Source organism: Camellia sinensis, chromosome 15 (assembly GCF_055761805.1).
Source record: "Camellia sinensis isolate YWXY chromosome 15, ASM5576180v1, whole genome shotgun sequence".
In the NCBI taxonomy this organism is placed as follows: Eukaryota; Viridiplantae; Streptophyta; class Magnoliopsida; order Ericales; family Theaceae; genus Camellia; species Camellia sinensis.
In genome coordinates, this window is record NC_138975.1 from 104,413,753 (window position 1) to 104,438,274 (window position 24,522).

The 24,522-nt window shown below is 37.0% G+C and overlaps 1 pseudogene; it reads left to right on the forward strand.

The window, feature by feature from the left end:
* Positions 1-3,059: 3,059 nt before the first annotated feature.
* The window catches only part of LOC145813180 (protein NRT1/ PTR FAMILY 2.11-like), a 105,557-nt pseudogene continuing 84,094 nt past the window's right edge, over positions 3,060-24,522 (forward strand).

Consider the following 24,522-nt stretch of genomic DNA (forward strand, 5'->3'; position numbering starts at 1 on the left):
AGAGTATGAGACTCTCATTTTGTTGTGACTGTGTGTAAACCAAGGGCTGTATGTGTGTGAGTTTGAATAACCGTTTTGTGTAACCAAACTCAAGCTTTGGAAACTTGTAAACCCTTGGGGGGTATTTATTTATTTATTTACTTGTTGTTGAATTAATGTATTGTTGCATGAAAAACTATTATATCATGTAATGTAAGTTTGGAGATTTAGATTCGGTTTTCCTTGAAAGAGCCATGATTGTTGTATGATCATTTGGGCTAGAAATTTGGGACGTTACATTCTAAACATTACCAAAAACACTTGGAATAACTATTTGCCCTAACTTACAAATTGGGAGGTCCCAACCACAAGTTATAGTTGTTTCGTGTGAATATCACTAAATATATTTTGCGATAAATCTTGGGAGAACATGTTAAGTCAAGTACAAGTTTTCCACATCTAAATGCAATGAAAATATAGTTACAAAGTACATTCGTTTAAATTGCTAACGAACTAGGCATTTTTACAAACATCTTAAGTGCGATCAAAATTCAAATAACATAATTAGAACTATAATTTTAATGCCAAAATTTCTCATGAAATATTTTGCAACAACTCAAGAACAAGCCATGGAAATAACAATATGGATACAAAATACTATATTAATTAAAGTAAAAATGGATTATTTCATTAAGAATGTCAACCGAGATATATGAATAGCAAAATAGAACAAAATCCTTACCAAGCCTTGCTTCTGTACAAATTTCGAATCAGTGTGAGCTAAGAGAGACTAGAATAGAAATTCAGATAGCACTGGAGACAGAAAATAGGGTAAAAATCAGAGAGTATAGTTTTAGAAGAGGGAGGATTTCAGAAATATCCACAGAGAGTAAAAATTGGGGAAGAAGAGAGTTTTAGAAGAGGGTATATGACTTCAGAAATAATCAGAGGGAGGCATACCTTATTGATTGCTCTTCAAAAAAAAAAAAATTCCTTGGTTTTCTCAGAAACCGAACAGAGGCTCAATGGGTTAGATTAGTGTTTTAAACCAAACAACCACTTAGAATCTGCAGTCAGTCTAACCAGAGGAAGATAGACAAATGAGCGCAGTAGAGAGAGAAGATAGGGACAAGAGAGAGAGGAAGAAGAGAGAGAGGAATAGGGGAAGAGATCACTCGAAGAAGGGAGTAGCAGAGGGAGAGGTAGCGAGAGAAACGAAAGAGTGAAAGTAGAGAGAGAAAATACACTGTGGAAGAAGAAGAGAGATGGTCAACCGGTTGCTCCAGTGTCCAATTTTTTAAAATTAAAAAATTCAATGGCTAGGATGTATTTATGTAATCCAATGGCCAATAATGAAGTTGCATATGGTGTGCAACTCTTAAGGGGTTGCACACTATAACAGGACCCTTATTATTATTATTATTATTTTTAAATAAAGATGAACTAGCATTTTCATCCATACAGGTGGTTAAAAATTAGGCTAGTTAGGCCTAATTTTATTTTTTATTTTTTCATTAATGTATAATAATTTTTGAAAATTTCCATTGATATGTAATTTTTCCTTTTAAATATCACGCAATTTATTGGGAATTTTATAAATTAAAATATTAGTTATGATTTATTGTGATTTTTTTTTAATATATGGATTTGATTCGTATAAGATATTATAACGAAATCCAATGAATTACAATCAGAATACTAAAGATCAAATCCAATGAATCAATTTTTTTTAATCTTTTATTATTATTTTTTGATCAGCAAAAAGGAAAACTTTATTGATGAAAGTAACAGACAAAATATGAATTACATCAATAAAGATGAGGCAAGAGCAAAAAAATCAAAGTGAACCCTACAAATCCTAATTAGGTTGGCACTAAGAAAGACACCCTATCATTTGCTAGCTCAAGCCAAAGTTAGTGAGAGACCAACAAAGCAAAAAGAGAAAAAGCAAACAAGGTAGCCTTTCTAAATATACAACAGTAGTAAAATCAAAGCAAGGCACCATGAGGCAGCAAACAGCAGAATAGTTGAGGTAGCACCTAAGGCAGCAAACAGAGCAACACAACAGCAAACAGAGCAACAAAACACTCAGCAGCGGAACAAGATTAAATCCATCAAATTCACCTCCTGATTTGGTTTAAATTGAATACGAAATCATGGATGGAATATGAGTTCCCAAAAGAGTGGCTCTTCAACCAAATTGCAACTTTAATGATAAGCTCATAGAGCTCCATGAAGTTGGGTCGAGCACTATTGAACACACAATCGTTCCTGAACTTCCAAATTGATCACAAAACAGCAAGTGGTAAGGCATTCCATATTTGGAGTTCCTTCTTCCTGATTTTAGTGCCAATCCACCAATCAAATAAATCCACCATAGAGCATGGGCATATCCGGTATAAACCCCACCAATCTATTTTTCAGATAAAGGGACAAAGAAGCAATATTTAGCCTAAGATCTCATAGAATCTTCACCCATAGATTATTTTTCACTAATGTCACACGGTACTCCAAAACTACTAAATAAGGTTAATTACACTTACCACCCCCAGCACTTTTATCAAAATCTTACTTGGGTTCAATTACATTCAATTGTAATAGGCAATCCCCGTACACTTTAAGTCAAATTGCAACATCACCCTTATGTTCATATGTGATATTTTTGTTGTCTCATTAGCACCCTTACACTCTAAAATTTCACTTTAGTCTTTATATTTTCATGAAAATCTCATTTTAGTCACTCCACTTTCAATTTCTGTTAGCTTTATTAAGTATAGACGGACAGAAATATGAGATTTCAACTTGATTTAAAGTATAAAGGGTTGACTACTATATTTGAATGTGAAGAGACGAAAGTAATATTTTGATAAAATTGTAAAGGTACCAAGTGTAATACTGAATACTTAGCCAATAGAGAGAGTGATTATTTTATGTTCCTACTAAAAAAATTTGTCAGTATTTGACATCTAGCTTCTATTATACGAAGCTTCAATATCTAGCCCTTTCTCTTTAATTAGCACATAACTTGGCTGCTTAACAGACTATTAGAGAGAGGGAGAGAGAATTCTCAGAGGAAAACCATGGTAAATACTGAGAAAGAAATTACAAGTGATAAGCCTAAGTACAGAGGACTTAAAGCCATGCCCTTTGTTATGGGCAATTTACAAAGTAGATATGCACACACATTTCAGGCACACAAGCAGCCTTTCATCCGGGATCCTTTGATTTCATTTTCTGTCTTTCTGTTCCAAAACATATTTATCCAGCATAATAATCCCCTTTACATTTCATTTCATAATTGAGAGGTGATTAGAAAAGAGATGCAAAGATCAAGTTGGTCTTTTTTTCTTTTTTTTTTTTCCTTCCTAATTTTCTTTAATTTCTGATGACCACCCATTAATAATAATAATAATAATAATAATAATAAGGGTAAATTACACTAACACCCCTGAGGTTTATATTTATTACAGTTTTCCCCCTCACCTTTTGGAAATTTTATCTCCCCCAAGGTTTAAAGTTTCATTACAGATTCCCCTCCTCAGCAATTTAATTTTTTTAAATAGCAATTTTGCCCTCACTAGGTAAATTACATTGACACCTCTCACATTTTAGAAATTACAATCCACTCCCTACGGTTTAAAGTAGCATTACCAATTGCACCCTCGATTAGTATTAGTCGGAAAAAAAAATTCATTGAAAAAAAAAATTAATTAGAAAAAAAATTAATTGAAAAAAAATTTTGTTAGTAAAATTTTAAATTTCTGTTTAAAAACCAACGTAACCTCAATTTTTGAATTTACGTCTTTTTCTCAATTTTACAAACTCAGACAACCATTTATAAACCAAAAAAATTATCAAATAAGTTTTTATGGCAGCTTTTTAAATTTTTGTAAATATAAATTGAAAGCTGAAAATGAAATGGCTACAAAACAGGCTTCAAAAGGGAAAAATGTCGTAAAATTAACAAATAATTAAATAAGTTACCAACGTAAGAAATGACTTATCAAAAGATTCTGAGGCTATGTATGGTTTGATTTTTAGAATTTTTTTTTAAAATTAAAAATTAATTTGGTTAAGAAATAAAAAATAAAAAAATAATTATCATTTTTATGTAATTTTTATCTTTCGAGTGGTTAGAAATAATTTTTTACAAAGTAAATTGAAACAACCATACGTATGTATATAACCTATCCAAAAGTTAAAATAATAATTATTTTTTACCCTTAAGTGATAATTATTTTTTATTTTTTATTTCTTAACCAAATTAACTTTTATTTTTTTTTAAAAAAATTCTAAAAATCAAACCATACATAGCCTAAGAATTTTTGATAAGTCATTTCTTACGTTGGTAACTTATTTAATTATTTGTTAATTTTACGACATTTTTACCATCTGAGACCTGTTTGATAACCATTTCGTTTTCAGTTTTCAATTTATATTTACAAAAATTAAAAAAAAAACTGTCATAAAAACCTGTTTGATAATTTTTTTGATTTATAAATGGTTGTCTCAGTTTGTAAATTTGAGAAAAAAAAGTAAATTCAAAAAATGAGTTTATGTTGGTTTTTAAACAAAAAATTAAAAATTTTACTAACAAATTTTTTTTTTTCAATTAATTTTTTTTTTCAATGAATTTTTTTTCCAACTAATACTAACCAAGGGGGCAATTGGTAATGCTACTTTAAACCTAGGGAGGGGATTGTAATTTCTAAAATGTGAGGGGTGTCAATGTAATTTACCCAATGAGGGAAAAATTAGTATTTAAAAAAATTAAATTGCTGAGGAGGAATCTGTAATGAAACTTTAAACCTCAAAGGGGGAGATGTAATTTCCAAAGGGTGAGGGGGGAACTGTAATAAATATAAATCTCAGGGGATGTCATTGTAATTTACCCTAATAATAATAATAATAATAATAATAATTGCAGGAAATTAGACATTTGAGAAGCTGGGAACACTAGTGACATCATCGAATCTATTGGTGTACCTGACAGCAGTGTTCAACATGGACACAATTACATCAACTAATCTGATCAACGTCTTCAATGGAACTTGCAACTTTGGAGCCCTTCTTGGAGCTTTCCTCTCTGATGCATACTTCGGGCGTTACAAAACTGTGGGATTTGCTTCTATCTCCCCCTTCTTGGTAACTAATGCTCTATCCCTTTCAATTCCAATCTTGCTCATTAAGCAAAACATAACTAAATCTATTGTAAAAAATAAATTAGTATTGAACTTGTGCCTTGATTTTGTAAAACTTTCTATATTTTTAGAATTAATTATACTTGGCACTTCTATATTTTCATAGTAATTTCAATTTGTTTTCTTCACTATCGATTATGATAATCAATTCTTTACACTTTAAGTCAAGTTATAATGTCAATTTTTCTTCCATCTACTCACTGACAGAGCTAAAAAAATTAAATTAGAGGGGGCACTTATTAATTACAATATCTAAAATTTTTATAAAAATATTTCATGCAAGTTTTTACGATTGATTTTGAGAAATATCAAAAAAATAATGTTATTTGTAACTAGTATATCATGGATAATACAATATATATATATATATATATATATATATATATATATATATGTGGATGTCAGTCTTAAAATAAATTATATAATGCTAAAAAAAATTTTCTACAAAATTTGGTTAAAAATTCAATATAATGATAATACAATGTTATCATTGATATGTGATATCACCAACTAATAGTACATAAACACATAGAGACTGAACCTCACATGCCAAATGTAACTAACAATCCAATAACAAACAAATTGAGGAAGATAATCATATATATGTATGTGTATATATACATACATATATATGTATTGCTAGTTAATGTGTATCTTGCGGAAGATGTTTCTCTCTATGGGGAAATTAAAAAGATCATAATGTTTGTCTAAAATTAGTAAAAGGGCTTAGCCATCAAATCATCATAATCATGTTTATATGTTTATTGTTTGGTTACTTTCAAGCACTTCCTTAGCTCTCCGAAGCATGCTTATTTGTTCATAATCATGTTGCTTCTCAACATGCTACCTAATTAATAGGAAACCACAACCACCCCCCCCCCCCCCCCCCCCCCCCCCCCTCTCATATTACATGGATATTAGTGAGACTAATCATGATTATGTCTTCTTTTGTTACTCTCAATTAGTTCATTGGTCCCTTTTTGCGCTTATGCCATGTACTATATCAACCAAGGGATTAGATTATCTTCCTCTACCTTTTTCTATATACAATCTAAAATACAATTGAAAAACCTTGTTACACATCCATTAAAATTGCTCTGCTACTAGGACACAAAATAAGACAATCAATTACCAAAAATAAGTATGATTAATGGTAGAAGTCACCGTTAAAAAGAGATTGTTTTGTTCAGATTGTTCAATTTGTGTTTTCTTTAATTAATTCTATATCCTGATATTTATTGTTTTGTTAAATTATTAATATTCAAATCTTACGACTAACAAGATTGTCTCTTTCACTTTTTCGTATTATGGCAGCCTATGTACAAAAGAAAAATAAATAAATAAAATCAAATTTTAAATTCTAAGGTGCCGTTTAGTAACACTTACGTTTTCAATTTTCTATTTATATTTACAAAAATTGAAAAAACTCAAATAAAAACTTGTTTGGTAAAATTTTTGATTTATAAATCAGTGGTCTTAGTTTATAAATTTGGCCAAAAAATAAAAACACAAAAAATGTGTTTCCGTTTTAAGTTTTGAGTTTTTTTTTTTTTTACCACCCAACACTAGCCATCACCCGCCACCATTTTCCACCACGGTCTTCTGCCACCACCACCCACCACCCACCCCTCACCACCACCATTCACCACCTACCTGCCACCACCCGCCACCACCACCCACCTCTCGCCGCCACCACCACCACCACCACTACCACCCACCACCCACCTGCCATCCACTCGCCACTACCATCCACTGCCCGCCACCACCACCCGCCACCTACTTGCCACCACCACCAGCCACCCACCACCACCACTCACCACTCACCACCACCACCACCACCACCACCATCACCCAACATCCACCTGCCACCACCTACCACCCGCCACCGTCACTCACCCACCCACTACAACCACCACCCACTCGCTACCACCCACCACCCGCTACCGTCACCCACCCACCCACCATCACCACCCACCATCACCACCCACCCGACACCACCCACCACCACCCGCCATCCGCCACCCACCCGTTACCACCACCCACCACCCGCCACCACCACCACCACCACCACCCACTCGCTACCACCCACCACCCGCCACTGTCACCGTCACGCACGCACCCACCCACCCGCCCGCCACCACCACCCACCACCCACCACCACCAGCAACCCACTACCCACCACCCACCGCCACCACTTTCCACCACCGTCTTCCGCCGCCACTTGTCATTTCTCACTCTTTTTTATATTTTTAGAATTTTTTAAACATTTTTTCAATTACCAAACGCGTTTGTAGTTTATATTTTTCTAAAAATAAACAAAACCAGTTTATAAAATTTTTGTAAATATAAACTGAAAACGTAAACGTTACCAAACACACCCTAAAATATTATTTTTACTGAATTTTTATACAAAATCTCCACAAGCATAATAGGTGGTATTTTTGTAATTAAAATTTATTTTGATGTATATTTTGTTTAAAATGATATTCCAATTCAACCATGCACTACAAGAAAGACAGCTTCAGCGACTAATTTTGCCGACAAAACTAAATTTAGTCGCCAAAGGTATACCAATTAGCTACTAAAAATTTGTTTGTTGCCAATGGTAGACACATTAGCTACCAAACAGTATTTGGTTGCCCAAGGTACATGCATTAGCTACTAAACCTTTTTGGTCGGGTAAAAGTCCACTATTTTGATACTAAAAACATATGTTGTCGGAATTGAGTGTTCTTTTGGCTACTAAATAGGTGTTAGTCGTTAAAAAGTGACATTTTGGGCGACTAAATATGATGTTGGTTGCTAATTGTACAGTCTTCATAAATTGTAAATTTGTTTTATTGGTATTTATTTATTTTTTGGCTACTAATTGTGTGTTAGTCGTGTAAAACAAGGGTTTGGGCGACTATTTCAATTTTGGTCGCTAAATCTGAAAGCTTTACCGACTGTAATTCAGTAGCCAAAACGTGGCACAAAATTGTGGAGGGAATATTAAATTTTTCATAAATATATTAACGACTAAAATAAAATTTGGTCGGGAATAAATATTTTTTTTGTTTTATTTTTATTGTAATAGAAGTCCATTTCCCTCCCTATCGCAGTCTCGCCTCTATCACTGCTTTGTCTCCATCGCCATCACTGCAAAGCTTGTGGATCATCACTTTGTCTCCCTCCCAGGTATGTCCTTTATTTCGCCTCTCTCTCTCTCTCTCTCTCTCTCTCTCTCTCTCTATCTATCTATCTATCTCTCTGTATCTCCCTCTCGATTTCTGTCTCCTTCTTTGTATGGCCTCTTGGTTTTCCTCTTTCTCTCTCTCGTTGTTTACACACACACACACACACACACACACACACACACATACATTCATATATATATATATACATACATATATACACACACGCAAATCATATATACATAACCTTGATCCCATACATAATCAATTATACATATAGTACACCCACGCCTCTGTCACTGTGTCCTACTCACGCCTCTGCCCTCTTCTTTATAGCTTTGTCTCCATGGCCATCACTGCAAGGGTTGCTGGATCATCGGGAAGTCTCCCTCCCAGGTATGTCCTTTATTTCGCATCTGTCTCTCCCTCCCTTTGTATCTCCCTCTCAATTTGTCTATCTCCTTCTCACTGTCTCCTTCTTTCTTTCTCTGTCCCTGTTTACACACACACACACACACACACACACATACACATATATATATATATATATACACAGAAATCATATAGGAAATGCTTAAAATTAAGGCATTGTTATTGAAATTTAAAATTAGGGCAATGCTTGGGCTGAGATGTTGTTGAATTTAGAACTAAACTAATAGTAATTTCTTGCTTGTCTGGAGTATGCTCAGAAATCCAAAGAGCCCTCTAGTTTGGATTGAGAATGATGTATAATGGATTTCTATTGTACGACTTGCCATATCTATTTGAGTGTCAATCCTTAGAATTTGAGGCTACCAACAACTCTAATGCTCTGCCATTTGAAGCCTCAAGTTTCATAATTTGTTAAATTCATTGAATTTTTCTACTTTCATTATGCATGCATACATAATGTCAGTTTCATTTTTTCATTTATTGAAATTCCATTTTATAACACATTACTAATGTTAGCAAACAGTTCACGACATATAATTTCTCTCTCTTGGCAAATATGTATGTGGATATACCTAGTTGTTCGATCCATAATCTAAACCTTTTCTTATAGAAATCTAAAACATAAAAAAAATTCTCTAGATTGGAGTGCTATATGACTTATATTACAGAAGCATGACGGCCATGGCAGTTGACCCATGCGATGGGCTTGGTTGGAAGTAAGGTCCAACACAAAAGTTTAAGATTATTGCGGGCTAATAATGATATTTGACACTGGTTCAAGTTGCTTTTTTTTTCTCTCTCTCTCTCCCTCTCCCAGCTGCTAATTATACAACGTTTTCACGATGTTGGTGCCTTTTCTATTGGAACTTAGAGGAGATTAGGATACATCGAATTTCATGTTCAAATTTATGTTGGCAATATGTTTGAGGATAATTTTTTTTGACTTTGGTGGATAAATGTAGGTAACAGCCCCTTCCCTTGCCTACATATGCATAGGCATTTCATGGGTTTCTAATCCATACTTATTTTGCTATTTCTCTTACATTTATGTGAATTTTGAGTCCATTTCTTGATGGGTTTTGCATTTTCTGCCATTTTAACGAGAATTTGAGTTTAAATTCCCTTCATTTTCTGTGGAGATGTTAATTTGTTTTTCATATATTAATTGAAGTATGGTAACTAATGGGTTTGCTTGTAACTGATATGGATGTGGCTAGGGTTGTGGTGGAGGAGATTGAGTATATCTATATTGCATTTTTAGCTTCTGTATTTGGGTGTTGTTTCTGATTCAATTTTAGCTAAATGGGTGAGATCTTGTGTTGATTATGATGTGGCTCAATCTTATAGTCCATTGGCCTTGGTTGATCATAAAACATTATCAAAAATTCTAGTATAATGTGAGTATATTTATTAAATTAGCTAACAAAATGCTATGTCATTTTTGGTAGGAAACATTTTATTGTTCAAACCAGCTTGGCAGTTCCAGTTCCAGCAGCAACAATTCCATCAGCAACTGCAGCGCACTCTTCACAACTATAGGTAACTTTTCCCTCTCTCTCTTTTTCTCTCTCTCTCTGGAAATTGTTTGCAATCTTTCATTTACTCAGATTTTGTTCTTTGAGTAGCAACGAAAGGACATCAATGAACTTCTTGTAACATAACTATGACTAGACTGTATTCAGCATAAGTTGGATAAGAACCTTTATTGATTTGATCATCTCCATCATAGAACAAGTAGCAATAAGTTGACAGTATATTAAGTTCTCAGTAGATGGTAATTATTTTTTAGAGTATTACTTCTTAGTTTGATTATGAATGTTGAATTAAATATAAACTATAAGGACCATAAGGTATTGAAAAGAAGAATCATAAGATTCAATTTTATACGTATTTGGACAAAACGTTTGCTGCTTTAAGTTTTGGATTACTTTTTTTTTATTATTTGTTTCACTTGGTTGAGAAAAGACCATACTTTGAACATTTTGCTTGTTTGAAATTTGAAACCATGTCTGTGTTGTTACCTTGTGTTTAACAAATTGAATTGAGCTTCCATGTGACAATTTCTTTCCTACTTATTGACAAGAAACACGTCTGTTTATATGGTCAGCTTTAAATAAGCATGACACGAACATATCGAGCATGTGATGGTGTTATATATGCTGATACACACACTTATCTTTTATTATGTATTAAAGGATGTATATGTATATATGTAAAGCACGGATTGAATTATATTTGTTTTTTTATTCATTCAATAGTTTGTTGGAATATTTATCTATGTAATGATTGTGAATGCTCAAATTAAGTTAGATGTTTATATGCTGTTTATGTGTTCTAATTATATGACAAGATCATCAAAGCCTCGACATTGGCTATATAGACAATTTTGGAGTTAGAGGCTTATATGCCTATTGTATTCTAATGATATGGCAAAATTATCAGACTTCCGACATTGGCAATAGACAATTTTTTATTTCTTTTTTTCTTTTTTCTTTTTTCTTTTTTCTTTTTTCTGAGTGTTGGCCATGGATGGATATATATATATATATATATATTGGTACTTGTGAGAACTTCATACATATGTTAACTTAGGTGTTAGGGAAAGACAGGCCCCTCATGGTACAAATCGTTTCATTTGGTCCCACCCTAAAAGAGATTTATGTGACAAGCCAAATAGTGAATGAAAAAATAAGATAATCTATCTCAACTTGAAACGCGTGTTCTCATTTGTTCATCGGTTAATCTTTGCTTGAGTTGTAGGTAACAAAAAATGGACAAGAGTTGGATGATGATAAATAATAGGTTGACAAGTAAAGAGTATTAACAAGGGGTGAAGGCATTCCTTGATTTTGCTACGACACATTTAGGTGTAGAGGATGAAATTAGGTGTCCGTGTGTCGATTTCATTAATGGCACAAAGTATAGCAGACAAGTTGTGTGGATGTACTTGATTCGAAGAGGAATGCCATCTTCGTATATAACTTGGGTGCACCACGGGGAACATGTTCCGGTGTCTCATCCTAGTGTATCAAATGACCAATGTGGATGTAGTGGCGAATGTATGACAGATGTCGATGATCCGCTCATGGGTGAATTGCCTATTATGTTCGAAGAAATTTACGTGAGTGGTCTTATAGATGATCATACCGACAAGGAACCTAATGGTTTGGAGAGGGAGGATTTGTATAAGTTCATTAGGTTATTCGAAGATGCACAACGCAAAGTTTACCCGGCATGTGAAAAGTTCTTTGTGTTATCATTCGTCATTAAGATGCTTCATGTGAATGTGTACAACAAATGGAGCAACAAGTCATTTGATATGGGTATGCAGGTATTCAAGGACATTCTACCAGAATGTGATCAAACTGTTCCATGGACACTCTATGATGCTAAGAAGTTCTTACGTGACTTGGGTTTCGGATATGAAACAATTCATTCGTGCAAGAATGATTGTGCACTATTTTGAAAGGAGAGTGCAAATTTGGAGAAACGCCCTACATGTGATGTGCATAGATACAAGTTGAACAATGATGGTGGTAAAAAGATTCCACACAAGGTATTGCGGTACTTTCCTTTGACACCGAGGTTGAAAAGATTGTATATGTCCAAAAAGCCAGTCATAGATATGACATGGCACAATGAGAAGCGTGTGGATGATGACATAATAAGGCATTTGGCCGATGGTGCAGCATGGAATGACTTTGATAAGCAATATCCAACGTTTTCTGATGACTCTCGAAATGTAAGGCTAGGGCTGGCAACATATGGTTTTAATCCATTTGGAAATATGAGCACATCATATAGCATGTGGCCCGTGATCATAATGCCTTACAATCTCCCACCGTGGAAGTGTATGAAAGAGCCATTTTGCATGATGTCATTGCTTATTCCCGGACGTTCGGCACCTGGAAGAGACATTGATATTTCCTTGCAACCATTAATACAACAATTGAAGAATTTGTGGGAGCATGGTGTGCAAACATATGATGCATCGAATGGGAAAATTTTTAGAATGCATGCAGCGGTAATGTGGACCATAAATGACTTCCCTGCGTATGGTAACGTGTCAGGGTAGAGTACAAAGGGTTACTTGGCTTGCCCTAATTGTAACAATAATGCATCATCGCAGGGTTTATGAAGTAAAATAGGATATATGGGGGCCCATCGCTACTTGCTTGAGAACCACAGTTGGCGAACACGTAAGCTCTTTAACTGTCAAACGGAGCATAGGTCCAAACCTTTGGACTTATCGGGGGAACAAATACTAGAGCAAATTGATTCTGGGACTTACAAGCTGTATGGAAAGCACCCACAAAATCGAAAACGACAAAGGAATGAAAATCAAAATTTGAATTGGAGCAAGAAAAGCATTATGTTTGACTTGCCCTATTGGAAAACGTTGAAGTTTCGACACAACCTTGATGTCATGCATATTGAAAAAAATATATGTGACAATGTCGTTGGGACACTTTTGCGCATAGATGGAAAGAACAAGGACACGAACAAAGCATGCTTAGATTTGGAGGACATGAGAATACGTAAAGAGTTACAGTTGAAGAGGCGTTCTAATGGGTCCTTTGAGAAGCCTCCCGCATTGCACACATTGTCTGTGAAAGAGAGAGAAGGCTTTTGTGATTTCTTGAAAACAATTAAGTACCCTGATGGCTATGCAGCAAATATCTCCAGTTGCGTGACCGCTCAAGCTAGAAAATTATCTAGCCTCAAAAGTCATGACAGTCATGTCCTTATACAACGGCTTCTTCCAATTGGGATGCATGGCTATCTTAATAAGGAAATTGGAACGACACTTTTTGAGTTGGGAAATTTCTTCAAACAGTTGTGTTCAAAGACATTGAGGCGTTTAGATTTGGAGAAATTGGATGAACAAATCATACTCATACTTTGTAAGCTTGAGATGATTTTCCCGCCGGCTTTTTTTGATGTCATGGTCCACTTGGCAATTCACTTGCCTTGAGAGGCTATGCTTGGAGGCCTAGTGCAATATCGATGGATGTACCCAATTGAGAGGTATTAACTCAGCCCTTGTCTTAGTGTCAAATTTTAATTAACGCTTTGTTGCTGATATAAAGATTGCAGTATAACATTGTCATCGATTTGATCGTTAGGTTGCTTGGTTGTCTAAAAAGGTTTGTGGCCAACAAAGCTCATCCTGATGGTTCTATTGCCGAGGCTTACATTTCCAAAGAATGTACAACATTTTGTTCAATGTATTTGGATGGAGTTGAAACATTGTTTAACCACCCAGAAAGAAATTATGACATGGGTGACCGTGGCCTAGGGTTGGTGGTATTCACTCAAAATGTCCGTCCCTTTGATCTAATGACAAGGGCGCCCGATGTGTCCATAGCTGAATGCGAGATGGCTCATTAGTTTGTCCTACGCAATAGCACTGAAGTGGACAAACACGTAGAGTATGAATCCTTTAAACGTATTTAGAATCTGTTTGTTGTAAATTGATTAGTCTTTATCTTAGTAAATATTTTTGAATTGCATTTCTTGTAACTAGGGAGCACAAGAACTTGTTACAACAAAGAGCCGGTGCATTCGACATCGAAAACAAACAACAGAAAGAATTCCCAAAATGGTTCAAAGATCATGTAAGCTAGTATTCTCATATCCTACAATCAATCGTACATTACGTTAATATTGTGCATGCTTGTAACATGACACATGTTCTTCATGTAGATGAATGAATTACGGAGCCAAGTTTCCCTGAAGAAACTGATGAGATGTGGTCATTAGCAATGGTCCTAGTGGCTTAGTGAACACATATTCAGGATGTATTTGTAATGGTGTCCATTTTCATACTATCGACCATGACAAATGTCATAAAAGTCAGAATAGTGGATTAGTCATGGAAGGGGAGCATGAAGGCCAATTGATACACTTCTACGGACACTTGTGCAGAGTGTGGGAACTGAACTATTTGTTCAGACGTCAGATTGTATTGTTCCAATGTGAATGGTTTAACACCAGTAGTAGCAGAACTATGTGTGTAGAACTACATTTGACAACAGTTGATGTAAGAAGTCGATGGTACAAAGATTACTCATTTGTATTACCAAGTCAAGTTGAACAAGTATTCTATGTTAATGACACTAAATTAGGTACCAATTGGAGAGTCGTAGAAAAGTTTCAACATCGAGGAATTTGGGATGTGCCAGAGATGAATGACGTACAACCTGATGATGTGTTCCAACAAGAAAAAACCACAGTGGTCGTACCAGCTATGGCTATTGATGATGATGTGGTTTTGCGTCGACATGATATTGAATTTGAAATTATTCCAATGGAAGTTTTGCAATTTGTCAGAGGTGTAGAAGCCAAGGGTGTTTGTAGACACTCCATTTTTGACCGACCTTAAGACTCAGACGTCATCGATTGAGCGCTCAGTGATGGTGCATGTTGTGCTCGTTCTGAGGTTTCGGAGTTTCGGCTGAGAGCCTTACCCCCGGACCTCGGGACCCTTTTGTGCTTTGCCTCGGTTTGTGAACCAGGTCTTGTTTTCTCTTCCCAAAGGGAGGGAGAGGTCTCGTAGACCATCTCTTAGTGGCTGTAGGCCACTTTTCGTGATCGTAGGCCACTTTTCCCGTTTGGAGACCAGTTTCTGATTTTCAGAGCCGTCGGCCATGCACCTCGGCTCGGGACCGCTTAACTTTCTCCATTTGGCATGATTTTTGGCATACACCTTGTTTCCTATCTCTAGAGGGACACTGTGGCCCGGGAGACCATCTTTGTGGTCGCACGCCACTTTCGATGCCTAACAGCCTATTTTCGGGGCACCCGACTGCGCGTTTTGACCCCCAAACCCTCGTTTTGCATCCGTCTTGGTTCATTTTTGGCATGGACCTTGTTTTCATTGTTTGGAAGGTGGTACAAGGGTGGGAGACCACCTTTTCTCCTTGGAGACCACTTTTCCCTCGCCGACCGGTTTTCTTGTCAGGTAACTAGTCTCCTTCATTTTTGGGCCACAATTGCTGGTCTTCCACCACACCACTAGCTTGCATTCAGTTGGGAGACCACCAAATAGGCTGGCCGACCACCTTTCTTTGAGTTGACCCTTTTGAACTGGTCGGCCGACCACCTAAAGTGGCTGGCCGACCATATGAACTGATCGGCCTACTCCCTCCAGTTCTGTCTCTGTGAGTTGTTGCCAGCTGTGCCAGCTGGAAGGCATAGATTACATCCTCCATACACGTGTATGGAGGATCTTTGGCCTTGGTTTTTAGCTTCTTTGAGAAGCTAAGGCCTTGTATCTCTATAAAGGAAGGCCTCCCCCTTCTTTGTGAGGGTTTTGAAAATTAGTCTAAGGCAAAAAATATATACATCCCTCTATATCTCTCTATTTTGGCTCCAAGTGTGCATTGTTCTTGGCCTATTGCACCACACCTTATAGCCATACACCTCCACCATTGATCTAAGGTTCTTGGAGGGGATTTTCAGAGGTTGCAAAGTTAGTTTTTGGTCCCAAAACCTATTGGTTTTTGCTCCCAAAACCTATTGGTTTTTGCTGAGCTTCAAGGGTAACTCCTTTTCCCTCTTTTAATCTCTTTCTTGATCATTCTCTTAGCTATACTTGCATGCATATTTAAGTTTGTTTTCAACTGGAAAAATTCTTGTTTTGAGGTTCTTATGATGTTTGTTTAAGGCTCTTTTGGTGTTGGGGGTCATCTACCATCTTGCATGCTCTATTTAGCTTTGTTTTGTGCCATGCCATAACGCATTCAAGCTAGTCTTTCCTTAGCCCTCCTACCACTGAAATCCAGTGGATTTTCAGTAGTGAGAATGTGGTTTTGAGGGCCAAAGTTAGAGAGGGGTGACCCTCTCTCTTGTTGTCTTGCTTACTAGCATTTTTGGCCTACTAAAGGAGCATATGTTTATACCATTTGGAGGCCTAGTTCAAACACTCTTTGGTGACTTCTAGGACCTGTCTAGGCTCTGACCATGGCTGGTTTGGTCCCCTTTTGCTTGCTTCTTGCATGTATAGAGTAATCCCTTTCATGCCTTATCAAAGGAGCATGTCGTTCTTGCATGTATTGGTATTTTTTCAGTGGGTTTTTGGCCATCATTTGGCATACCATGACTCTGTTTTTTCTTGGTTTGGTAGTCCTTTACATGCTTCATATGCTTGTAGTGTAAATCATGTTTGCTAGCTTGAAATGCATGATGTTTTGGCCCTCTATTCTAGCATATTTTGGCCATGATCCAAACTGATTTTGTTCATATTTTGGGCTGCCTTAGCTCTGTTTTGAGGCCTCTTGGTTGAATAATGCGTGCCTAATACACTTGTAGTGTAAATCACACAAACTAGTCTTGTATACTTCATGAAGTAGCATGTCATTCTAGGTCGTTTTGTTCCCATTTCAGCATGTTTTTGGTGAGGTTTTGCCATGTCATGACTCTTTTTTGGTTCGGTTCGGTTGGCCTTTGCATGCTCCATACACTTGCCATGTAATCCCATGAAATAGCCTAATATGCATCATGTTGGCGCATGTCTTTTTAGCATGCTTTTGGCTTGACTTCAAGAAGATTTTGTTCATGTTTTTTCATGTTTAAGGTCTGATTTTGGTTGTCTTGGTCATCCATGACTTGCTTTGTATAGCTTTGGTTCAATCTAACTTGTTTGCTTTGTGCAGCGGGTCCGCTAGCATGCATTTCTTGGCTCATTTCAGTGATTTGGCATCATTAGTTGTACTATTTCAGTCCATGTTTCATGGCCGTGCACTTGCATTTGCCACTCAATCAATGCGTTGGAGGGTTCCCCTTTTATGCCTTAACATGAGCCATTGTGTATGCATTCATGCCTTTGCTTGCGAGCCATCATTTCAGTGCTTATTTGGGGTTATTTTGCCATTATATAACTCTGATTTTTGTTGGTGGAGTCATCCCATGCTTGGTCCTAATAGGTGTAGTGTAATCCACCTTATTTGCCTTGTATGCATTATGCCTCATGCCCCTCATGCTAGCACATTTTGGCTTCCATCCATGCATGTTTTAGTCTCATATTAACATGTAATAGGACTGTTTTTGGTTGCCTTAATCACATGCTTCATGTTTTGTATACCTGTAGTGTAAATGCTCTTGCTTACCTCAAACATTGAGCACCATTGCATGCTCTATTTGTGTTGTGTACTTGATTTGGCATCACTTAACATCACATTTCAGAACATATAGACTTTCTATGTTCTCACTTCATTCATGTTTTGAATGCCTTTGATGATTATGCATTGTTGCCTAGTTCATGCCTTAGTGTGTATGCTTGCACGCCTAGGACTTTGGGCCCTCATCTTAACACATTTTGGTCTTTGTTAAGACCTATTCCAACTCTGTCCATGCTTAGTTCATGCATATTTGCCATGCATTGCATGCCTCATGTGTAGTCCTCTTTGATAGCTCTCATGCCTTAGAACCCTTACATGCTCTACTTGCTTTGTTTGAATGATTTGGCATCATTTCTTACTTAATTTCAATGCACTTAGAGTCTTTACACTTGCACATTTGTTACTCTTTGAGCACTCTTGAAAGTTGTGATCTTGGGCCTCTTATATTGGCTAATGCATTGTGCATGCATGCTTTGTATTTTGTACCTTCATTTCATCCCATGGCCACTGATTTGGGTGTGACTGAGGCCCATCCATTTTGGTTTAAGTCCATTTTGCATTGAGTATGCTATTTGATATTCACATTGTGTATGCGAGTCGCATTTTGTCATATTGTTGCATATGTTGTCTTGCATTGAGTATGTGTGCTTTAGCATTGTGCATTGTGCATGCTATTGGCCTTGTTAGGTTGTCCATGTTGCATTTCATATTGGCATTGTGTATGCCATCATGTCCCTTGCATATTCGCATGCTTAGGTTGCATTGCATGTTTGCATGCTAGAGTTGCATTTGCGTATGCCATGCCATATTATTGTTGCATTGTGTTTGGAATAGGAGTTAGTCCAAACACGGGAGACGAGGGACGTTTCATACTCCAAGTGATAAAACGTGCCTCGATTCTCGGTCGCTGACACTCTTGACTAACACATGATGGAGTTTAGGCATTTATGTGTTTATATGTGCATTCATTTCACATTGAGTCGTGCAATCTGACTCCTCGGCCATCATGCATCGAGATGCGTGATTGGTGGCCTAAGGATCAAGGACTACACTCCCTAGAGCTTATGCAATGATAGGGAGAGTAGTCGTGCACACATATGCTGAAAATACTTTGCCATGCCCTTCCCTTTTCCTTTGTTGCAGAAAATAGAAACCAGGAGAAGGAATTGGTCGGCCGACCAGGTTTTCTGGCTGGCCGACCACCCTGTGAGCAAAAACTAGTCGGTGGCCCTCCTAGTTGGTCTCCTATGCCTATAAGCTGGTCGGCAGCCTTCCAACAGTTTCCCGGGGTAGAGTTCTATCTCTCTGGAGCTTTGTGCAAGTTTTTGAGATCAATTGCAAACAAAGGTGAGTTGGGGCATCGCGATGGATTTCCCGACAAGGCAACTCGAGCATGCATGCATCCTTTATCATTCAAAGCAGAGTTGAGGCAGCCCCTTTTACATAGTTTGCGTGCTAGTTCAGTTAATTTGTTAATTAGTTAGTGTTGCGTAATAATTAGTTAATTTGATTATGTATTATTTATTCGGACCCTCCGAGAGAGGGCAATGTTGTAATAAGTGTGCATGTGTGTGATGCATGTCTTCCAACCCCACGTCTTTCTCTCTTTTATTTACCAGCTTATGATGGTTAGTTTTAGGGCATGTTTCAATTAGCATCCTTATGCTCGTATGTTTGCATCCATTCATCTGTTTTACAAGTACCGGGCTCGGCGCATCATACTAACTGCATCATATTTCAATTCCAAGTTGAATACATGTTACCTATAGCATCTCATATGCCATTTTAGAATAGCCGAGCCTATCTTAGTTGCATTCTTGCATGTGTTGCATTAGGCATCTCAGCATAGTTAGAATTCATGCATGTTTTCTAATTAGCTCCTTTCTTTGGCTCGGAGTACTCGGTAAGTGTTTATGCTTTAGCATCCTTACATGCGTGTGAGTGACTGCCATGATAGCATGCGTACCATGAGGCTATGTGCTTACGTGATATAACTGCCTGAATGCCTGTGGGTGAAGGTTGGGATGCTTGAATTGGAATAATTCGTCGAAACCTGTGTTTTAGCCTACTTGCGAGTAGCAAACTTCAAATCCATTTTCAAAACAAACGGATATGCGACGCTTTGTTCCAACTTAGGCAATCTAGTCTATACTTGTATGTTGTGCGCATCACATAGTAATTCTAGGTTAATAACTGGAATAAGAGCACATGTGTTTTCAAAAACAAGATATCATGCTTAGTAGTGGCCGATCTTTGATCGGGCAAGCGGGGGTGCTCATGAAATGACCTTCCCCAATCGTACCCAAGTTCCAGGGCCGAGGCAACTTTGGTGATGACGGACACGTGGCTTTAGGCACGAGTCAGGGTGTAGACGTCCCCTTGGGCCTCATGCTACAGTTTCGACTTGATTTGTGTCGGTTCATAATCTGATCTCACAATGTGCAATGTGAGATTGATAAATCACCAAAGAGTCCAAATCTGGCAAATCGTTTTGGAAAACAGATTTTTGTAAAGAAGTGCCAAATATGGACTGCTTTGCCAGATACAGATTTGCCACCTAAATATTTTTTATGGGGAAATTTAGGAAACCCTGACTCGTTTGCCTAAGGCCACGTGTCCGTCATCACCAAAGTTGTCTCAGCTCGGGAGCTTGGGTACGATCCGGGAAGGTCAGCTATGAGAACCCCCTCTTGCCCAATCCGAAGATCGGCCTCTACTAACCATGATATCTAATTTTGAAAACGTTATGCATTCTTATTCTGGTTAATTAGCCTAGAATTACTATGTGATGTGCGCAGCAAAAGAAGTATAGACTAGATCGCCTAATTTGAAACAGAGCATTGCATATCGGTTTGTTTGGAAAATGGTTTGAAATTTGCTACTCATGAGTAGGCTAATACACGGATTTCAATGAGTTGTTCCAACTCAAGCAATCCAACCTTCACCCATAGGCATTCAGCCAGTAATATCACGTAAGCATATAGCCACATGGTAAGCATGCTGTCATGTTAACTTTCACACTCATGCGAGATGCTAAAGCATAAATACTTACATCGTACTCCGTGCCAACACAATGAACTAGTTAACAATCATGCATGATCCGAGTTCATGTTAAAATGGCTAATGCATCGCATACAGAATGTCACTAGAATAGGCTTGGCTAATCTATGGATGGCATGTGAAATGCGACAGATAGCATGTATTCAAGTTAGATTTGAAATACCTATGCAATTAGCATGACGCGCCGAGCCCGGTGCATGCAATACTGATGAATGATGCACGCATGCATAGCATGAGGCATGCTAAAGTAAATATGCCTTAATAGTAACCATCAAAAGCAGGCAAGTAAAAGGGAGAAAGAAGTGGGGATTGGAAGACATGCACACACGCACCCACACTTATTACAAATTCGCCCTCGCTCGGAGGAACCAAAAGAATATACAAATTAATTAACCTACAAGCTAATTAAATATTACAGACAATTAACTAGTTAAGGAAATTAACTAAGCTAATTAAGCAGTAAGAATCAGCCTCGGGAAGAGGGTCCAATGCATGCGCGCTCGGTTCCGCTCGGAAACCCACCACCATGCACAAGTTTGCCTCTGTTTCCCCTACTCTGCTCCTCTGAAAATTGCATAACTCCCAAGGTATGCTCCATGGACACTGTGGATCACTACCGACCAAGTGGAAACCCCACCGACCATTTCCGGATGGTCATCGACCATTTGTTGAGCTCTCGGCCATCAATAATTGGTCGGTCGGCACTCCATGTAGTCGACCGGCCAAGTCTTCCTGCAGAACCTGTTTTGACAGTAGCAGAGGGCAAAACAAGGTATGGCAATGTATTTCAAGCAAATGTGTGCACCAACACATCCCTTATCATGTTTGTGACTCAAAGGGGTATGTTCCTTGATTCTCGGACCACCAATCGCGCATTTCAATGCGTGATGGCCCAAGGAACCAAGTCATGCATTTTGATTTCAAATGAAATACAATGCATAGAAACTTACCAAGGGGCTTTCAACCTCTATCATGGCTTGATCAAGAGGTGAAAAATGCATGCAATGATATGCAACCTAGACATCTGAGCTAAGTGTGCAACATGAGATGCAAACAAGTAAGCATGCAATAGGCACACAACCTAAGCAAATAAGTATGCAAGACATAGAATAACTATGCAAGCTTAACCATGCAAGCATGCAAGGTGCAACATGGACAACATGTTAGGCAACTTAGCCAAGAGAATGCGTGCCAAATGCAAAGCGATTGAAGCATGCAACACATGCAATAGGCTAAGTATATGACAACACACAAGGTGAGCATGCGACAACATGCAAACAATGGACTTATACCAATTTGGGTAGCCCTATACTAGGCCCAAAACAGTGGCCAAAAGCTATGAGGATGGGACCAAATGCACATACAAGCATGCATGCAAATGGACTAACACTTAAGCATCAAAGAGACAACTTTTAAGCACACTTAAAAGAAGATAAACATGGACACATAGCATGCATAGAAAGCTCTGAAAATCACGTTATAAAGGTGCCAAACCATGTAAAGGAGACAAGCTAAACATGCAACAATGGTCCAAGATTCAAGGAAAGCCTAAGAGGGCTTAAACCATGGCTAAGTCAAACAAGCCTCACAAGGCTAAAAGGACTTAAAACAGGTCCAAGGCAGACCTAAACAAAGCTAAGGACACACCTAGATGGCATCTAAGTGGTCTAAACATGCAAGCATACAAAAGAGGCCACACATGGAGCATAAGATGACAACCTTGTAAAACATTAAAGAGACATCAAATACAAGCATACAAGCATACCATGAGGACTGAAATGATCCTATAAGTAGTGCCAAACCACTGAAATGATGCAAGGATGGCATGCTAGAGGGGTCACTGCTCAAGGCATACAAGAGAGTTTGCACGGTAGCTATACAAAGAAAAGTATGGATGACTCAAATGACCAAAAACAGTCCCTTAGCATACTAAAACAAGCATAAAAGCTTCACAAAGCTAAGCCGAAATCATGCTAAAACAAGGGTTAAAACCTAAAGCATGTTAAGGCAAAAATATGGCATTACAAGACATGTATGCAAGGCAAGCATGGTGTGTCTAAACCAAGCAAAAACAGAGGTAATACATGGCAATATAAGCACAAAAAACAGCTAAGGCATGGCCATTATACACTTAAACAAGATGCTCACACATGAGGCAAAAATGGCCCTTTTTAAGGACAACAATGAGGGGGGGTGGCCCTCTCCTTCTTAGGACCTTAAGGCACCATTCTCACCACTAAAATCCCTCAAGATTTTAGTGGTGAGGAGGCCCAAACAAAGTGGTCCTGGGGCTCAACAAAATAGCACAAAAATAGGGCCAAACAAGGCCTAAGAGGGGTCAAACACCCCCAAACGACAAAGCAATCTTAAACAACTATGTTAAGCACTCAAAATCAATACTTTTATTAGTTATATACAAAGTCTAAAAACAGTTGCAAGATTGGTCAAAAAGCTATGCAAAAATGGAGAATAAAGGGTGAAGTTCTTACCCTTGATGACCCTCTTCACAAACAATGTTCCAGTTGGTTCTTCAAGCTTGAATCCACTCAAGAACACCAAGAACAGCTCTCTGGCACCTCAGTAGCCAAGGTAAGATGTAATGGTTGGTGTTTGTGTGCAATAATAAGACCAAACACACACTTATACACAAAAGAGAGATATAGAGATGGAGGATATGCAAACCCTAACCCTAACACTACTACAAAATTAGTTAAAGATCACACTTTGACAAAAAAAAAAAGATCTCACTTTTATTGGAAGTGTGATGAAAAAAATTAGATTGATATTTTAATCACACTTAATTTGATTGAGTGTGATAATATTTATTTTTTATATCACTTTTCAATTAAGTGTGATTATATATATATATATATATATAAATCAAACCTTCTAATTAAAAGTGTGATTATATATACACTACTACTTTTTAATCACACTTTTTAAACAAGTGTGATTATATATATATTTTTTAATCACACATTCTAATTAAAGTGTGATTGTTTACATATTTTTTAATCACACTTTTTAATTAAAGTGTGATTATATATACACTACTACTTTTTAATCACACTTTTTAAGTGTGATTATATATATATTTTTTAATTATACATTCTAATTAAAATGTGATTATTTATATATTTTTTAATCACACCTTTTTAATTAAAGTGTGATTGTATATACACTACTACTTTTTAATCACACTTTTTAAGTAATTGTGATTATATATATATATATATATATATTTAATCACACATTTGAACTAAAGTGTGATTATTTGTATATTTTTTAATCACACCTTTTTAATTAAAGTGTGATTATATATACACTTTTTAATCACACTTTTTAAGTAAGTGTAATTATATATGTATTTTTTAATCACACATTCTAATTAAAGTGTGATTATATCACTTCTACAAAAACAATTAAAGATCACACTTTGATAAATGAAAATATCTCACTTTTATTAGAAGTGTGATAAAAAAATTAGATTGATATTTTAATTACACTTAATTTAATTGAGGGTGATTATATTTATTTTTTATGTCACTTTTTAAT